General features: G+C 47.2%; 1 non-coding gene across 1 annotated transcript; it reads left to right on the forward strand.

Annotated features, from left to right (window-relative positions):
* The first annotated feature begins 19,398 nt into the window (after nt 1–19,398).
* Trnaa-agc (transfer RNA alanine (anticodon AGC)) lies at nt 19,399–19,471 on the forward strand. The gene has a single exon. It is a non-coding gene; the product is annotated as a tRNA-Ala (tRNA).
* The last annotated feature ends 434 nt before the right edge of the window (nt 19,472–19,905 follow it).

Below are 19,905 nucleotides of genomic sequence, written 5' to 3' on the forward strand. Positions count from 1 at the left end.
TATTTATTTATTTCTTTCTAGATCTCTTTCTTCCTTTCTCTCTTTTTCACTTTGTTTCTCTGACCTTCGTGGCTCTCTCTCTCTCACTTGCTTTCTGTGACCTTCGTGGTGATTTTCTATATTTCTTTCTCTCTCCCTCTCTCGGTCTTTCCTTCTCTCTTTATTTCTTTTTCTCTTTCTCTCTTTCTTCCTCTCTTCTTTTTTCGTCTCTGGTACGCGCCAAAGAGCTTGGACCCTTTCTGCACTATCGCCAGAATCGGCCCACTTCTCAGCATGGCACCGCCACCACCACAACCACAACCACTACCACCACCCGCGCCGAAACTTGTGAGCCTACAAAACTTCGCTTAAAATTCGGACTGATTATGTAATTAGGCGGAATGCAGAAAACTAATTCGAGTATCTCCAAACTAGGGCTGACAACATTACCTTGGTGTTGTCCAGCTACGTGGCATTCGCACATTTTAAATTTTAGTGCATGATAGTTGGGACACCTTGTATATCATCAGAGCTTGTGGTGGTTGTCACTTTGTCAGCAACTAAATAAATAAGTGATTAGATGATGTGTGAATTGATTTTTAAGCGAAGGTTTACAGGCTAACACGTGTCGGCTGTGGTGGTGGTGTCACGCTGAAATTAAAGTGGGCTGATCCTGGTGGTTGTACAGAAAGGGTCCAAGCTCAATGGCACATACCAGGGACAAAATGAACGAGAGAAAGAGAGAGCGAAAGAGAGAGAAAGCAAGAAAAAGAGCAAGGAAGAAAGAGAGAAAGAAATGAGAGAAAAAAACAGAGAAGGTGAGAAACAGAGAGAGAACGAGAGAAAGAGAGAGAGAAAGAAAATCATCACGAAGGTCAGAGAAACAAAGAAAGGAAGAAATAGATACAGAAAGACAGAAAGAAATAAGGAGATAGAGAAAGGAAGAGAGAGAGAGAGAGAAAAAGAGATAAAGAAAGAGAGAGACAGACAGAAAAAGAGAAAGAAAGAAAATCACCAGGAAGGTAAGATACACAAACCACTAGCTTCGCTTACCCCCATTTTCTCGACAGGGGAAGGGCTGGTGATGTTTTATTATTTATTTACACATACTGATGTTTCTTTTTTAAACAAAGCCGCACATCGAGAACGAATAAGAAAGCGCTACAAAATAAAAAAAAAAACGTGCAGTGAAATAGCCACTACAGCAGCACCTACGCAGAAATAGGGCTAGATAGGGTAAATAAATAAAACTACAGGTAATAAAAAAAGCGCGACTGCAACGCAGCACCATAGCAATGCTCACACAGAAGGATGCCTAGGTAGCATATAAAAAAAACACCGCATATCCACGGGGTGAATGATGATGAGTGTGCGAAGCTCCGCAGGGAATCATCGGTAAACCGTGAATCTTCCGTGTAATTCGCCCAGTCTCGCCGCACTAAATCGAACGATTGACTTCCACCAATGACACGCGCCATATGTTACGTCATTCCTATTTTATAACATCGCCCTTCATTAAAATTGCACCATCTCCCGCTTAAGGGGACGCTAGCACAAACGCGTGAGAAACGTGCAGTACTCACTAGTAAGGGGGAGAGGCCACAGCGTCTTACGCAGCCGTTTACACATGCCGGAACGTGCACCGCGTTTGCCGACGCCATCACATGACTGCTGAGAGAGTATAACCTCCGTATTCATAAACGCTCCTTGACTTGAACTTGACTTTCGAACGCGTTTCGGACGCACTGCCCAAGGCGGTGGCAAGTCAAGTTCAAGTCGAGGAGCGTTTATGAATACGGGGGTAAGGCGTAGAGGCCACAGCGTCTTACACCAGCTTCTTACACGGGCCGTAACGCGCTAGCACAAACCCGTTAGAAACGCGCAGTCTTTCGTTAATGTTGGGTATTTATTGTCATCGTGGTGCGTGTTTCCATGTGCGCTTCGTGGCGTAGTGGTTAGCGCCGCGCGTTCGGAAGCGAGGGGTCCCTGGTTCGATTCCGCGCTACGGACACAACTTTCGGAATTTTTTTTCATAAAAGTAGACGTAGCTGCCTACTACTACTACATACTGCAGAGGAGGGACAGACCCACACCCTAAGGAGCTTCGCCCCTAAAAACGCTTCGTTTGGCAATTTGCGCAGGGCGTCGTCGAGGATTTTTGATCGTCCCGGGGTTTGACTGACTGACTGAATAAACTTTATTAAAACCAGCAAGAGGTGGTGGCTGGGCCAAGGCCTCCCACGTGGGGACGTCGAGGTGTTGCCTCTTCGCCGCCTCGCAGGTTTGCTGGGTCGCCCAGAGCCCGGCCGGACTCGACTCTCCTCCGCGCTCCCTTACGGCCTTTGCAGTGATGGATGCTACCGCCTGCCGCCGCAACTCTGTGGTGGCGCTGTTAGCTCACCGTTGATAACCGTTGATTGAACGCAGCCTCCGCGAAGCGCGTTCACAGATGCGCTCCGGCAGGGCAGCATACCAGCAACATCTGTGTAACTCCGGCTGTCAGATGCATGTTATCTGGAATTTTAAAGCCTAATTTTTTTTTCAGTGCCAGTAGTCAACATCATAGCCTCATACGATGTGGATGAAAGGGCTTGCAGCCTCTGGTTGAAGCCGCAAGCCTGTAGCAGACGACGCTCGAGAGATTAAAAGGGGAAGGTTAAGCCAACACCCACACTTATTCAATACAGATGTCGTTGCTAAGGGAAATGATTATCTCAGTACATGCACTTCAATTTATAAGAGAGGTACAGATACTGCAAGGCTACAACAAGCCTTGCAGTTGTAGTTGCAGTTGCAAGCCTTGCCAACAGGCCGGCAGTGTCAAGAGGTCAGATTTTCGAGCGTGATAATAACATTTTGGTGAAAGGCAGCGCCAAATCACACGCTCTCATGACTTCTTTTGAATGACAAGGTCGTTTACTGCCATGGACTTCAATCTGGTGACGGAGAAAAACAGACTTTTTCTCACGTTTCTGGGAATCGGCAACGATCTTTTTGACGGCAATATAGTGTTTGACGTCGTTCTACCCTTTCATCTTTTATTTCTCTACAGAGAGCTTTCTCAGTAGCCCCCGCACTTCGAGCGCTGGTAGGCAATCTGAGCCCGAAGCCTTTTCATCATGACCAGATAGTGACTAGCTCGGTAAGCGTTGTTACTGGTGGTTTGTGTTGAATCCCTTTGTCTCTCCTCGGTTACCTCCTCCCTAGCACCCAAATCTTCATGAGCTGGCAACAGCGACTCTGCTTTTCGCTTTTATGAATTCCCAGGAGCTGAGAGGTCACGACATACAGGGTCCTTAAGCGGTCTCCTTGCAGCTGGCACCATGTAGGACGAATAGAGTTCGAAGATGGTCGGTACAACTCCCACAAGCAACTTCCGCATTCGGCATCCGGGAACATAATAACTCTCATTGAAGTGTTTGCTATACACTACAGTTTACAGTTGATGAGGACTCGTCGTTGATGACGAGATTTTTACGAGAAATGTTTTTTTTCGCCACTTAGAACACAGTTCCGCATCGCTAGGAATTTGGTGAAAGGAAACACCCGGCTCTTCCCATGTTGAGATTTGAAAAATGGCACACAACAGTACGCCATGTCTACAGTGATCACGTTTGAGGCCGAAGGAACAAACGACGCTTTCACGCTTGCAACGATCCCACGGAGAAAGCTCACACATTCAGCTGCAAAAGCTGGCAAACAGTAGGTAGCGCACGAGGGATCGGCGGCATAGGCAGGCTGCTTCAGATGCGGCCGTCAAGCACAGAAGTGGTGAAGTAATTGCGCCCACAAAATCAGACCAAGCAGACCACACTCATGTCGTGGGCATCAGCGGACAAGTCTGATGAACATCGTGCGCACAAGAATCTCACCAGTCAGGACACCAGCATAGAATAAAGAAACAACTTGACAGCCAGCTACTGACGAAAATGACCGCAGAAAAACCAAGCCCGCGCTACGTGGCTACCCGCGCTACCCTACGCTCCCACGGACACGGTGAGGTGGTAGTGACCTCTTGCGGCGACCCATCGAGCTACTCGTCAGAAAAAATTACATTGACTCCCGTCGCTTTGCAAAGACCGTAAGGGAACGCCGAGGAGAGTCGAGTCCGGCTGTGCACAGAGTTGATCGTCGAGGTTGGAGCTTCGCAGGGAAGCGTGCCATCTCGACGAGAGAGTCGTGGGGTTAGTGTCGGGGTATTGTTGTGTACAGTCCCAAAGCATGCGTGTAAGTGTGGCTGGCTGTGTCTTGCAGATATGGCTCGTGGGATTGGGGTAAATGTCTGGGTAGATCTTGTTGCTAAGGTGTAACGAGGGGTAAGTGTTGGTTTATAGCAGGCGGAATGTTGTACCCTGCGCTTGCGATAGCTTGCTGTGTGGGCCGGGGAAAGTCCTACGCTTTAAATTGAAGGCTTTCACTACATCATTATTTCAAAGAATTCAGGTGGTATGTAAACGGTACAATGTTTAAGTGGTTAGCGCGTCTAGTTTGATGGGTTAGTGACTGATCCGAATGATAGATGCTTCAACTTGTCAAGATGCCTGAATAATATTGTGCAATGGGATAAGGTGCTCACACTTGCGCTCAAACCTGCACGTGTGTTGCAATTATTCAAGCGAAAAAATGGTGAACGCACGATGAGGGGGAGAAGTTACGGTCTTACCGATTAGCGATGAATCTAATTCCCTCTTTTTGGGATGAACTCCAGCTTAGCAATATTGCGCGCATGGGGAGGAGACCATACGTTTAAACTATATTTCAAAACGGGTCCAACTAGAGCATTATATGCTTTAAATATCCATCTTTTGTAGCACTTTATTGCATATTATATCGACATTTTTGTGTCATGTTAAGTTAGATGTTAAAGTGACGCCTAAGTATTTGAACTCATTAACATGTTTTATTGCGATAGCAATTATATGGACACTTCAAGCGGATTTCTACCGTCGCCGTCGTCATCGCCGTTGCCGTGAGGTTCAGTATAAAGTCCAAGGGCGGCGCGCCGTATGCGCAAGTGAAAGCGCGCGGGGGACGCGCGCTGTCAAGTGAGAGCGCACGCACCACAGAACACCCATACAAACTTAGAGAAGGGAAACTGTACCTTCCACAGTGCAACGCAAATAAACGTAGCGGTGGCGTTCTGATCTAAAGTATGCGACCGAGAGATGGCGCTGGCAGAATTACAACAGATATCATCATCATTACGCAGTGAGCAATATGGCCGCTACGGAAGCGGTTCGTAGGGCTCGTCGCACTGCTCGCTCGCTGGTTTTAGGCGTTTTGTTACCGCTTTTGGGACGGTATTCGTGTGTACTGTACTCTAACATGACTACAGACATGTTTATTATGTCGCCAGGTGACCCAGAGGCCTCAACCGGTAATAAAACACTTCAAACAAGTAAGCTTACATTGTTTATTGTCAATGGTGAATGAAGCAGTACATGCTCACAATTTTCGTGTGGCTCAGGTGGACTTAATGTTGTCCGAACCTGAGTTTACAACATAAAGAAACACAGATAACAATCTATTTAATGGAACCCAAAGCTGAAATCGAGCGAAGTTCGATCGTGTTCGGCGTGCCGTAAAGCAAGGAGAACGAAGGTTCAGACAGTGATATTTATGCTGAGCTACCCGCGTACTTGTATTGCATACAGTGCTGCTTGGCGTTTTATATTCTCTGCGTTCGACGATTTCAGCTAGGTTAAAGAAAGGAACATAAAAAATTGCTGTGCAAGAATTTACTGTCAGCAAGATAGGCTCGAGCTGCAATGTCCCATTGCTCTCATAACACATTGGCGACAGGCACGAAGTGCAGGAGGGGGGGGGAAGTTATGCTGAATTTCACATGATATATTTTCTGCTCGTGATATTCTTCTGCTGCACATTCAGCGTTCAGGTTGGGCAGTAAAGGCTTTGACACGAGTCGAGTACTCGTAGGAAAAGTAATTAAAGAACGTTATAGAGACAGCAGTGCTTAGAAGGACTTCTGGATATATTGTGTGAATAAACAAGGACACTAAATCAACATATAAGCAAGCCCAATTAATGCTCACAGATCCTTGGAAAATGCAATCTGCGGTTTCATGTTGAAAAAAAAATCTTGGTATATGTATTCAAACAAGGCAAAGAGGTTGCAAGGAGGTGAACACTTCAGTTGAGTATCAGAGGTGACCAAGGGAAGCCTCAGCTTAGTACCAACGTTTCACCAAACAAACATATTTGTGAGGGCCGAGACGAAGACAAGTTCCCACGCTGAGGTTTCCCTTGCTCGTTCACTGTTGATTAGCTGAATTTTAAGCTGAACTTATTCTGCGAGAACATTTCCAAATCTTTTTGGGAGCACACGGTGCTCAGGTTTGTCATCTTCTGTTTGAAGAGAAAGAAAATTTGTTTTTAGTGATTTCTCAAATTTGTGAAGTGTGAAATAGGCAGGCCGGTTGTGCGAGCTTGCCTTTTTTAGATATCTTTTATTGTGCGGGGCTAGCCTAGTTACTGATTTCATGCAAACTGTAGAGGAGCCTCTTGTAGTAAACAAATGTAAAATAATGCGCATTTCCAGATCTAATTCTAATCCTAGCATTTGCCATGTGAACGTTCCCTTAGATTTTGTCATGTCATGTAAATATCTTGGTGTACACATTACAAATGACTTAAATTGGACCATTAATATAGAGTACATCATTAGCAATGCTAATAACATGCTCGGGTACTTACTGGGCAACTTTTCCAAACGACCGTCTACTTTAGAACTTCAGGTTTATAAGACTAATTCGCTCGAAACTTGAATATGTATCAGCAATACGCGATTCCAGTCGCGATAATCTTACTTCACTTGAACTAGTACAAAATAACTCTACGCGAAACCATCTCTCGCTCAAGCTAACCATCTTCCCGCTGCTTCGCATCCCCACATGATTCCCTTTAGCGGGAGATGGAGTAGTATTTTTTTATTTACATGCACTAGCTTAAGAAAATTTCATAAGCACCATTATGTTTGTAAAAATCGTTGCAATCAATGCTAATTTGGAGGAAAGGAGAGGTGAACTCGCCGTTATTGAGATGAAATGAAACCTTTATTCCTATCTTTATGATTACAAAAGGGAGCGGACATAAGAGAAAAAGCCGCACGCAACTGCTTGAAGAACCCAGTAACGCCTCACATGATAATTAGGAGTTAGCGAGGAACAGCTTAGGTAATACAAGTCTACATAAAACTGGAAGCATTTTGAACACATGTTGAAATTGTGAATGAACAGGAGTAAAATACATGCCGTACAAGTCAGTGCAAAGGTCATCCATCAATACAATATCAGTACAATATCAATAATACAATCATCAATTATCAATAATACATCAATCAATACAAATCAATACAATATCAATTCGAGAAAAACAAAGGTCAATGTGCTTGATTAGCGTCTCATGATTCAAACAACATTGATAACAGTTTAACATAGCGATTAACGTAGCGGTGTAGAAACAAAATGAAAGCGTATCCATGAAGTTACACGAACACACCCTGAGAGAATATTTCATATACAATGCTACGAATGTGTCAAAAGTTTAGTACAGGAGGGGCAAAACTTCAAGTAATGGTTTACTGAGATAGCAATTATATGGACACTTGAAGCAGATTTCTGCCGTCGGCATCGCCGTCGTCGTGAGGTTCCTTATAAAGTCCAAGGGCGATAAAATCGTCGCCGCGCGCCGTATGCGCGAGTGAAAGCGCGCCGGGGACGCGCGCTATCACGGAGAGCGAACGCATGGCGGAAAGCAAACGCGTCTTCCGATGCGCGAAAGGCCGGGGGGTATGGGAGGGAGGGAGGCGGGGCGACGCTGTGCTGCGGCACCAAATGTGTATCTTGCAACCGGGCGCAAGGGGAACTGTCCACTCAATCTCCCACGCGACCGGAGGAAAGCGGGAAGGCAGCGCGGGCGAGGGGGGTGGGGGTAGAGTACTGCACGGGCCGAGTTTTTCAGCCCGGGCCCAGCTCGGACCCGTTTTAGGGGCGAAGCTCCTTATAGCGGCACCCGTTCGTCCCCGTCGTAGTAGGTAGCCACGTCTAGTTTTATGAATTGCTCAATAGATGGCGTTGTGTGTCTGTATATGTATGTATACCTATATATACATATATATGTATACGTATAGTATAACCGGAAGCCAACTTCCGCTTCCGGTTCCACTTCCGGTTCCGTTCCCACTTCCGGTTCCGGTTCCGCTTCCGGTTCCGGAAGCCAGCTTCCGGCTTCCGGAGAACGCTTCCGGCGTTTTATGAAAAAAAAAAAGTTGTCGCAGTTTCACCTGAAAGGCGAAGCATCAATTGCGATAGCAAATTTGTTGAGAGCTATACGGAGTAATGATATTAGCTTTATCAGCTGTATAAACTTGGACATGCAGCAGCACCGGCAACACGCAGAACTATTGTCGACGCCGTCGGCCTTTTGCCCGCGTTCGCTTAAAATGCGTGCGGCGTTGGTGACTGTTGCCGGAGCCTCTGATATAAATAGGCACTTGGTGCCGGAGGTAAACCTCGCCTCCCTCCCTTCCCTCCCGCCGCCCTTTCCTCCCCCACGGCCTCTCGTGCGTCGGAAGAAGGCGCGTTTGCTCTACATATTTGGTGATTGTAAAGGAGGAAAGAGACGCTTACTTCTGCAGCCCTTAAGCGAGCACGGCGCAGAACGCGCGTTTGTTCTCCGCCGTGCGTTCACTCCCCGTGAAAGCGCGCGCCCCTCGCGCCCTTTCACTCGCACATACAGCGTTCGGCGCGCGGCGACGATTTCATCTCCATTGACGTCATACGGAACCTCACGGCGACGGCGACGGCAGAAATCTGCTTTTGAGTGTCCATATAATTGCTATCGCAATAAAAATCCGAAAGTTGTGTCCGTAGCGCGGAATCGAACCAGGGACCCCTCGCTTCCGAACGCGCGGCGCTAACCACTACGCCACGAAGCGCACGTAGACACACGCACCACGATGGCAATAAATACCGAGCATTAACGAAAGGCCGCGTTTCTAGCGCGTTTGTGCTAGCGCGTTACGGCCCGTGTAAGAAGCTGGTGTAAGACGCTGTGGCCTCTCCGCCTTACCTTCAACGCATTTCGAACGCGCTGCCCAAGGCAGTGGCAAGTCAAGTTCAAGTCGAGGAACGTTTATGAATACGGGGGGTATACTCTCTCAGCAGTCATGTGATGGCTTCGGTAAACGCGGTGCACGTTCCGGCATGTGTAAATGGCTGCGTAAGACGCTGTGGCCGCTCCCCCTTACTAGAGAGTACTGCACGTTTCTAACGCGTTTGTGCTAGCGTCCCCTTAAGCGGGAGATCCGATGATTCCCTCCGGAGCTTCGCCCACTCATCATCATTCACCCCGTGGATATGCTGTGATTTTTTGGGGCGAAGCTCCTTATAGCGGCACCCGTTCCGTCCCCGTCGTCGTAGTAGTAGTGTGTAACCAGTCTGAGAAAAATGAGAAAAAAAATTCCGTAGTTGCGTCCGTAGCGCGCAATCGAACCAGTTACCCCTCGCTTCCGAGCGGGCGGCGTTAGCCCACTACGCCACGAAGCGGACATGGACACCCGCACCACGATGGCAATAAATACCCAACATTAACGAAAGGCCGCGTTTCTAGCCCGTTTCTAACGCGTTTGTGCTAGCGCGTTACGGCCCGTGTAAGAAGCTGGTGTAAGACGCTGTGGCCTCTCCTCCTTACCTTCAACGCGTTTCGAACGCGCTGCCCAAAGCGGTGATGATAAGTGGTTCTTGAGGGAAAGGGAAAGGTTGGCGCTATCTTCTGCAGCCCTTGAGGGAGCACGGCTCAGCGCCGGCAAGTCAAGTTCAAGTCGAGGAGCGTTTATGAATACGGGGGGTATACTCTCTCAGCAGTCATGTGATGGCGTCGGCAAACGCGGTGCACGTTCCGGCATGTGTAAATGGCTGCGTAAGACGCTTTGGCCGCTCCCCCTTACTAGAGAGTACTGCACGTTTCTAACGCGTTTGTGCTAGCGTCCCCTTAAGCGGGAGATCCGATGATTCCCTCCGGAGCTTCGCCCACTCATCATCATTCACCCCGTGGATATGCTGTGATTTTTTTACGTTGGGCTGCCCGCCCGAGCCCTACGAAATGTTTTATGGCGAGACCTGGGCCCGCCCGGGCCCGGAAATATTCTACGTTACCTTAAGGCTCTGTTATACTCCGACGTTCAGAACGCGCGCGCGCGCCGGCGTTCGTTTCGTCGCGTCACGTCGGCGATGCCCCGCCAGGCGCAAATCCGCCTTCCCTATAGTCCAACGCGACGCGGCCCGACGCAGCGGCATAGAGAAAGGAATTCAATTTCTTTCTCTATGCAGCGGCCGGAGCCAAAGCAGCGCATGCTCAGTAGAGCAGAGCAGAGCGCGGAAAGCGAGCGCCGCGCGTACAGTGTACTAGAATAACTCTTCTAGTACACTGTAGCCGCGCGGAAAGAAACGCGGACGCGGTGCAGTCTGGGTAACGTCGTCGGCGCGAAATGCAGCATGTTGCATTTCGCGCCGGCTGCCGCCGGGCCGCGCCGACGGACGCTGGCCGCGTCAGTCGCGCCTCGCGTCAGGGCTCTGTTATACTCCGGCGTTCACAACGCGCGCGCGCGCCGGGGTTCGTTTCGTCGCGTCACGTCGGCGATGCCCCGCCAGGCGCAAATCCGCCTCCCCTATAGACCTTTTCACAAACCGACGTTTTAGCAGCGCCATTTGCCGACGCGGGCGACGTCTAGCGTCAGAACATGTTATGCCGCCGGTTTGGACTGTGCGCCTTGCGAGAGAGCAGGCCGGCCGCACTTCGGTTGTGTGATCTTCGCCGCGCATTATTTCGATTGTTTTCTTCCGTTTCGCTTGTCTTGTGCGGCTTGACTTGTTACATGTTTCACGTGCTCGCGTGAGCGCTCAGTGTGGTGTGCCATGGCAACAGCAAGCCCAGCCAGTGCCAGTGGATGTGGTGTTTCGTCGTCAGTAGCGGCGGCAGCCGCGTCTGCTTCGTCGAGACCTGAAGTGATAATCAGCGGTATATTTCATTGTTATTGCTGGACACATGTGATTGAATCTGATCACCATTAGGTTTCGCGGTTGAGGGTTGCCTCATTTAGCGAAAGCAGGCGCGTACGTAGCTGTCGGACAATGCTTAGAACCAGGCGCCGGCGGCCCGACGACGCGTGTCAGTGGTTGGTAGATATGCGGTGGTTACTCCATACGCTTCCGACGCAACTGAACAGCTCAAACATGCAAAATTTATTGGATCTGGTGCGGTGCAGTGTGCTTATAACCAAATGTCAAAACATAAGCGTGGCGATCGAGCAGCGCGGTACCTGCAGCGAACCGACGCGCGACAGTGATCACAGATGCCAGCGCATCTGATACAGCCCAGGATGCTAGATTTTTATTTTTAGTATTTAGTAGTTATTTATTTATACATACTGTCAATCACAATAGGGATTATAACAGGACTTGTTATAAAGAGATATTTGTTTACCTATTTTTTACGTTTGTTTACCTGGAATTGCTTTTCTTTCGAATGTCTAAATTTGGAACAAGCTTCGCTCACGGTGAACCTTAACGTAGATCGTGCGCGAAGTTTGTATTGAAGATACGGCGTACGGAAGGAATTGTTCATGTGCGCTATCTCTGAACCGAAATAAGCCAATAATATTGCAGCGTTAGGGCCATCTCTGCTCTTTCTCTAGTTTCTGTGCAATGTTCATAATAAAGTACTGTCGAGTCTCAACAACTGTCGAATAAATACATATGCATATGAGTGTAAACCACTACTGACCATGAGTGAAAAGCGCTTAGTGGTCAGCGAAGCGGTCACTGCACGCACGTAAGTATTTCACTTGATCGACTGTGCGAATAATTTATTTTTTTCGTTACTGTTATTCTTGTAAGCATGATTCTATTGTCCGCGCGTACCCATGCGAATACCATTTTTTACGTTCTAACTTGCGCGGGCTCATTTAGCGCATTTCTACGCCATGCACAGTTAGCGCATTACGGTTCCCGGACTCTAGCACTGGTGCTAGGCCGCGCTGATGAGGTTGACACGTTCGTTTTTGCATTCTCTTGCTGCCCAAGCACAAAGACAACGCTCAAAGATAGGTGAGCTCGATGCAGCACCACACTGTTGAAGTTATTAACTTTATGGGCAGGGCCGCGCAGGGTGCGTGTGAGCGCAGAGACAATGTTTTGGTAGACACAGGGTCTGCATACATCTTCCATAGGACACGATTTTTCCAGATAGTTGCGAAGTGTATTTACCGACTAGTTCTCTCGCAGAGTGCTTCAATTTGTCTTATACCGGTGTCACACGGCCACTTTTGATAGCGATCGAGAACGATCTGGATCGGAATGTTCGACCGCGATTGGCTCCCTTCCGCAGATTGAGCAAAGAAGCCAATCGCGACCAAGAAATTTGACCCAGATCGGCCTCGATCACGATCAAAAGTGCGCCGCGTGGCCCCCGTATTAGGAACGGGAATGAAGTCGTGTTTGAAAGAATAACAAATGTAGCCTCTGCCACTACATACGAGAAAATATTGCATCGAAAAGCTGACAATTCTCGCAACCTATTGGGAAATGTGCCGAAAAACGTTTACCAAAATGCGTTATGTTACCGATGTGTGCATTGGTTCACATTAGACTGGAATGTCAAGTCCTCAGGTGATGCAGGAAACCGGCGAAACGTGATGAACACATCACATCGGCAGTGGTCTCGCGGAGTGCTGTGTTGTGGACACACTTAGTCCCCAAAATCGTTATTTTCCGCTGGTTGTTTGTGCACCCATAAACTGCACAGTGCTGGCCTGTAGCCTTTTGATGAGTATATATGTCATTATTTACGAGCGTAAGTCATTCGTGACAAAAATAAACGGAAACATCGAAGGAAAGCTACCACTCCGCAATGCAAGCGCAAGGCAAGCTCACAGTCCAGACCGAACAGGCAACACTGACACATACTCTCCACGCCAGACCGTCGGAAGCGCCCTCGTAAAAACGTCTATAGTCCAACGCGACGCGGCCCGACGCAGCGGCCGTAGCCAAAGCAGCGCATGCTCAGTAGAGCAGAGCGCTGCGCGGAAAGTGAGCGCCGCGTGGAAAGAAACACGGACTCGGTGCAGTCTGGGTAACGTCGTCGGCGCGAAATGCAGCATGCTGCATTTCGCGCCGCCTGCCGCCGGGCCGCGCCGACGGACGCTGGTTGCGTCGGTCGCGCCACGCGTCAGACTATAGAGCGATCGCGTTTTGCTAGCGTAGCGTCGCTGCGCCCAGCGTGCGCGCGCGTCGACGTTACGTCGGAGTATAACAGAGCCCATACATAGGCCCGAGCCCGGCCCGAGACCGAAAAAGATCACCGAGCGGTATTAAAAAAAAATAAAGAAGAGAATGCAAGGAATTTATTCTTAAGGCATAAACACATGTCATCTGCAATTATGAACACCATTCGAGCGGTCTGAACGCAAATACCAGCGCGCGAAGTAGTACGAATGACCCTGCCGAGCAGTATGTCAAGTCAAGTCAAGTTTATTTACAACATGCACAAAGTACAGTGTTGAACGCCACCCTGGCAAGATAGCTTGTAGCGATCCACATCGCCAGGGGCCACGGAGCAGGAAGGTAGAAGAGGACGACGAAGAAGAGAGGCCTGCTTAAGAGTGCCTCAATAAGCAGATACAGTCATTATGTCTACGTAAAAGCTTTATATTGGCGCAGTCGAGGTCTGGAACCTGCACACGAAGATCAAGTTAGATATCACGCGCCATGAGGGGCGACCCGTCATCGTGGGCTTCCAACCGGATGGTGAGAGATACGTCGGGCTGCCGGAGGACACCACCGCTCCGAGTCTTCTGGAGACGATTTCCCATGTAGCCGGAGCCTCTGTACATGACCTCGTCACTCAAGGTAGTGTGACTGTCAGCATGAATCTTGATGATTTGGATGCTTGTTTAGGAAGAGCCCCAGCGACACGTGAAAAGCAGACGCCAGCTAATTTCACTGATTCTAAGACAGAATCCATCATTCGCGCATTACAAGAAATGCAGATGATGTATATGGCACAGCAGCAACAGCTGTTAGCACTGGTTATTTCAGCTGCTAATGTGAGAGGGAAGCGTGAAGAGCTTTTTGTGAAACCAGACTTGTTTGATGGCACTTCATCAGGCGTAGCTTTTTGGCTAGATTTCTACGAATATGCCTGTAACAAAAACCAATGGACCACAGACGCAGACCGCATACGTAATATGAGACCTTTTCTCTGTGGGGACTCACGGAAGTGGTTTGACTTGCAAATAACATCACATGCAAACACTTCTTGGACGGAATGGAGGAAAAACTTCTTGAATGCCTTTCAGTTGAATCCTGTAGAGCTCTGGAATAGTGCTATTGTCTACAGGTAGAGAGGCACTAATATCAAAGAGTACGTTTTTGAAAAGTGGCGGTTGCTTCGTACTGCTGACCCGACATTGGCGGATTCTTCTGTCATCGCTCTTGTTGTACATGGTATGACTAGACATTATCAAAGACAGAAAGAGTGAGGTCGCTTACTACTATGGACGAGTTGCTACTAGCACTGACATATGCTACATATCCTCAATACCATGCACCTGATAAGGAGATGTCGGTCGGCAGAGGCGATTACCGTGACAAGAACACAGCCACATCATTGGGGGCAGAAAAGACTAGCACTGATTGTAACCGACACTGCAGCGTGACGCCCAATGTACAGGGTCAGGACTTGGATGAAGAGAAATGCACTGTTGAGGAAACGGTATTTCTCACGAAGACAGGCATTTTGAGTGTCCAGATGCTAGTGGATGGCCGCACTTTGTCAGTCTTAATTGATACTGGTGCTTCTGTAAGTTTATTCAACGAGAGCCTAGTCGATGCTGACAACATTGTGCATGGGAAGACAATTTCGTCTGCGGCTACGATGGTTCTTGTCGAGAATATAATAGATAGACGTCAGCTTATCTGGAGTTTGAAGGTGAAAAATCAAAGGTTCAAGCATTGGTGGTGCCCAGAGTCAATTTTGATTTTATCTTATCAAGACCTGATATGAAACGCATGAAGATTAATATTCTCTGGAATGATTTGGTCACGATAGAAACAGGCTGTCATCAACTTCATATAGCCCAAAATAATGATCCTAAACTGTCTTCCGCAGAGGATTTGCCTTTGAAGTTTTCAGAGATTTTGTGCATTGGCTCATATCAAGAAGCCACAACAGCCCTTGAGGTGCCTTTCCTCTTACGCGACAGCACTATAGTCATGAGAAAGCCATATAGCCTCAGCCACGAAAAAAAAGTATGGTTAAAGCAGGAGCTTCAGGGAATGCTGGAGGCGGGAATAATCAGGCCTTCTACTTCGTGTTTTGCCTCGCCTATTACGATTGTTCCAAAAGAAGATGGGTCATTTCGCCTCTGCACAGATTATAGACTAGTAAACAAGCAAACAGATCTCTTCCGATATCCAATGCCGAGAATTGATGAAATAATTGACGAGACTGGAGGATGCCAATGGTTTTCCCGCATTGACCTATGTAAGGGATATTGGCAGGTACCACTAAGAGAGGATACCAAGAAATTTACAGCATTTGCTACCCCTTTTGACATATACGAGTAGAATAGGCTGCCGTTTGGATTGAAAAACTCCGGATCATGGTTTCAAATGATGATGAACGATGTGCTAAAAAACTTTATCGGAAAATTTTGCAATGTGTATGTGGACGACATAATTGTATACTCGAAAACAAGGGAAGATCATGAAGAGCATCTTGGAAAGGTCCTCGAAGCCCTCAGCACTGCTAGACTGAAGATCAACATTAAAAAAAGTGAATTCTTCTGCAAGAAAGGGGTATTTCTTGGAAGAGTATTTGATGGAAGAACCAAGGGCACTAAAGAGGAGAGCGTTCAGCGCATCAAGAAGCTGGCCAAACCCTATGACATTCATTCCTTAAGAGTGTTCCTTGGGCGCGCAGGTCACTTCCGCGCGTTTATAAAAGACTATGCGAGAAAAACTAAATCTCTCACGGCACTGACGCAAAAAGGCGTGCCGTTCGTATGGTCCGAAGAATGTGAGAATAGCTATATGGAACTTGTAGAAGCGTGTACTGACACTCGCATACTTTGATTTGCCGTAACATTGAAAAACATTGCGTATTGATTGATAAACATTTTGAGGTCCCGGATCATGCACTCGGCGAGAGAATTAGCCTTCAGGAAATCAACTGTCTTGGGCAGGCAGTTGATTTGCGACTAGCTCAGCATCAGGAGTGCAAGTGGCAGAGTTTGCAGCATGCGCCGGGCACGCGGGAGGCGTTCTGCTTCACTCTGGCGTATGTCTCGTTGGACCAAAGTGAGATTCGCATGCCGACGCCGTTGCCTTTCTGCGTCACTTAGCGCAGCAGTTTCCTTAGTTGGTGCCATCGCAAACGAAGCCTTAGGCGGCGTTGTAAGCAGTGCTGATGCCTGTTGAAGCTGCACTCCGTAGACACCCAGGCGCGGCAGGCTAATCCGGCACGAAGGACAAACGATGTGCGGAAAGTGCTAACACCACGTTGGAGCCTCCGCTGCGCTGTGACTACCGAAGCGCTCCCGGTTGGCGCTCGTTATAGTGTAATGATGCAGTACTTCGCTTCAACGCTCCTAGATGGCGGCGCTATCCCTGTCAAGAAGGCATACTTTAGTTGTTGGCTCCGAACGTCATATCCGTTAAGGAAGTTCGTCGTGGATCCCGGCATAAAATATTTTAGTGTTAAAAAAGAAAAAAGAAAAACAACCTTCCAACATTTCAGCACACCACACTGGCAACCCAAGAAGTTCTGAATGTGGTGCGCGTTGCAGAATGGCTTACTGTTACCTCATTGAGGCGTCCTGCTTTGTATTTACAGAAAGATGGTGTTGGCTACTTCAATAAAAGGTTCTTTTCATAGACACAATTATGTAGATGCGCTTCAAATCGCATACCATTGCAAGATGCCAAAAGATTGATTGACAGTACGTCAAAAGACAAATAGAAAGCTTACAGTAATTTCGTAAACAGAGCGCAGTTTTTCTCAACAATACAAATGAAAAAGGCCACTAATTAAACATAGAGTGCGCTTTACAATTAGTTTGTCTTTGTACCAATTAGGGTTTCTTTGTACTGCATTGCAGGGCCTCTCGTCGCGATGACGTGCACTTCAAACTTTAGCTGAGCACCAGAAACAATTGCTCATACGTCCTGGAATTTTCGACTCCAGTCTATAAAACGGTCTTACATTGAATGATCGCCCACCTCTCCAAATTCTTTGCATCGGCACGAAGACTCTTCTCATGTGAAAAATCAAAGCTTCCGTGCTAGTGTTGTTCATCGAAGCTGCAATATAATAGCTCCATGCATGCGATTTATGAGCAGTATGGTTACTCCGTTCGCATGACTTGGTTCGTGTCAACTGAAATAATGAGAGTTAGGTAATACATGCACGTACTATGAAAACGGAGGACAGATCTAATCGGCAAGTGGGGGTCAGGAGCGAAATTGTTCCCCGTGCTGTTTTCTGTAACGAGTACACGATCAAGGACAATAGGGCGTTGCGCGTGTTCTATCTCGCTCGCGTTTTGTAGACTGCCTAATTCGCACGCAGATTTCCTGAACCATAAGTATGGAGGACTTAATTCTTTAGAGACGCTACGGCTTCAAGAACGGCGCAATAACATGAGCAACCCGGCAAAAGAGATGCTAGGCGCGCAATAGAGCGGGGTGTATTGATACCAAGGCCGAAAACTAATACACACAGTGAGTAAATGATAAATAGAAGTATGAAAAACAAACGCACACGCGATTCAAGAGTGCTCCGCTGGGTCAAGCAGCGGCAGCTTGAAGACAGAGCGCGCAGCTAGGCCTTGTATATCTCTAGGCCGTCGGTGAGCGGCTGTGACGGTTTATAGAGCAATGTGCACCGACGTCGTACCGGCTTCTCAATTTTTTCTCGTATGGCAAGAAATGTTCTGACATACTTCGCTGAGCTTTCTGGACTTAATTTGCAGTACATAAGTTACATTCCTCAATGCTCCGTCTCCACATTGACAAAGTGCTTTTTGTTTTCAGTACGAATCTAAACAAAAGTTTATTGAACATCGCTTGATTTTCCGAGAAGTTTCCTTCATTTTTTTTTCTGTCTTACAACTTTTTGGAGTAAAACATGAGCTGTAACAAACAATGAGGTGTTTTTAATTCCATTTTTGACATTTTTTAGCCGCTATAAGGGTAAACCACTTTAAAAAACTTCTAATTGCTTTGTATATAAAGCATATAATATACAGGACAGATGCGCCTGTGTGCCATCTACTCAACTAAAGAATTTGCGTCAGTGGGAGGCAACACACTAGGGGGGGGGGGGGATAATTCCACCTCGAAAGCTGCACAATACTTGCCTCTCACTGAATGAAAACAGTAAAGACCACTCAAAATAAAATTGTTATGATTTCTCGCCATGTGTGTATATTTTGTTTGTTATGTATGTACTTGCGCGTAAGGGGCTAGGTAATATGTATGATTAGCATGCTACCAGGCGCAAATAACAACATTAAGCTTGAAGCAAGCTTGTATACGAGGACTTCCTTTGCAAGAAAGGCAGCGTTCCTAATGGTTTTCTTCGGCAGTCAGAGCAAAGCAACTCTTGAACCAGACGGGCTTAAATTATTTACGGGAACATCATATCGGGAACCGGAGCCACTGATCATGGGCACAGCTGCTCTGAAATGCCACAAAAAATTTTTGTATTATGTACCTGTTTAAATATGTTATGCTTCTTTCAATGCAAACAAGAAACAACAGCTACCTGAGATACTTGTCCGAGAGACCGTCCTTCACGTGTCAACCTGCATTGTTAATTACTCCGAGAAAGAATGAAAGTCTTAAAGTCCGGGAAAGAGTGGTTCTGTTTATTAGGCTTAAATTAGTGATCTTTATATTAAAGTTCATGGTTCCCTATGGTATATGCCGAAAAGCATCCGGAAGGAAGAATAAATCATGATTATGATCCCGTGTTGTTGACTTTGTACAGGCGTTCATGGGACACATGGAGTCTCATATGTACATTAATTTACCGCAGCTTTTACATTGGGCCATGTAACAGAAATGTCGAGTCCCTTCATGACGAAATGGTTCCCAGAACGGCCTTTGACCAGTTATCTAGATGACGGCATCACATACGGAATGGCCACAGCTCTGTTTTGATGAGAGTGAACGTGACCATGTCGAGTGGTGCGGTGCTAAGATGCTTAATATGCGAAGCGAGATTCTTGCGGCAACCGGTCGTCGTCCCCCGCTTCACCTCTCTCGTTTGCTTTCCTTCGACCTGGTTTCACGCAAAGAGCACAATACGGTAGCAACTCGGTTGCCGAGCGATCGTGTCGGGGGTGTAGCTCAGATGGTAGAGCGCTCGCTTAGCATGCGAGAGGTACTGGGATCGATACCCAGCACCTCCACATATCTTTTTTTCTTGAAGCCCCACGAAAAAAAAAGAGCTTTGTCTATTTCTTTTTTTCATAACTGTCACCATACTATGTTGTAAAAAAGTCGATGTGAGATGTTTCGTTTCTTCGTATAAAGAAATTGGGTAGGTGAAAAATGTTGCTTTAATACGCACTCAGTAGAGATTTCGTGATTATGTGGGTTTCGATAAAACTAATCATCGGAGAAATAAGTAGGCATATTGTGAATCACCCCAACTGCACTTAAAATTCCATAAGTATTGTCGAAATTTCTCCGGACAATGTTTCCAAACTTCGGTCAGAACTAGCTGTAAAGGAGAAAAAGAAAAAAAAAACTAATTTCAGCAATTGCTCCAACTCTGAACGCCATTATCGCGAGAGCACTTACTTCTGCAACATCACTCAATGCCCTTAACGTCGACGGTTAA

This window comes from Dermacentor silvarum, chromosome 8, assembly GCF_013339745.2.
Source record: "Dermacentor silvarum isolate Dsil-2018 chromosome 8, BIME_Dsil_1.4, whole genome shotgun sequence".
Classification (NCBI taxonomy): domain Eukaryota; kingdom Metazoa; phylum Arthropoda; class Arachnida; order Ixodida; family Ixodidae; genus Dermacentor; species Dermacentor silvarum.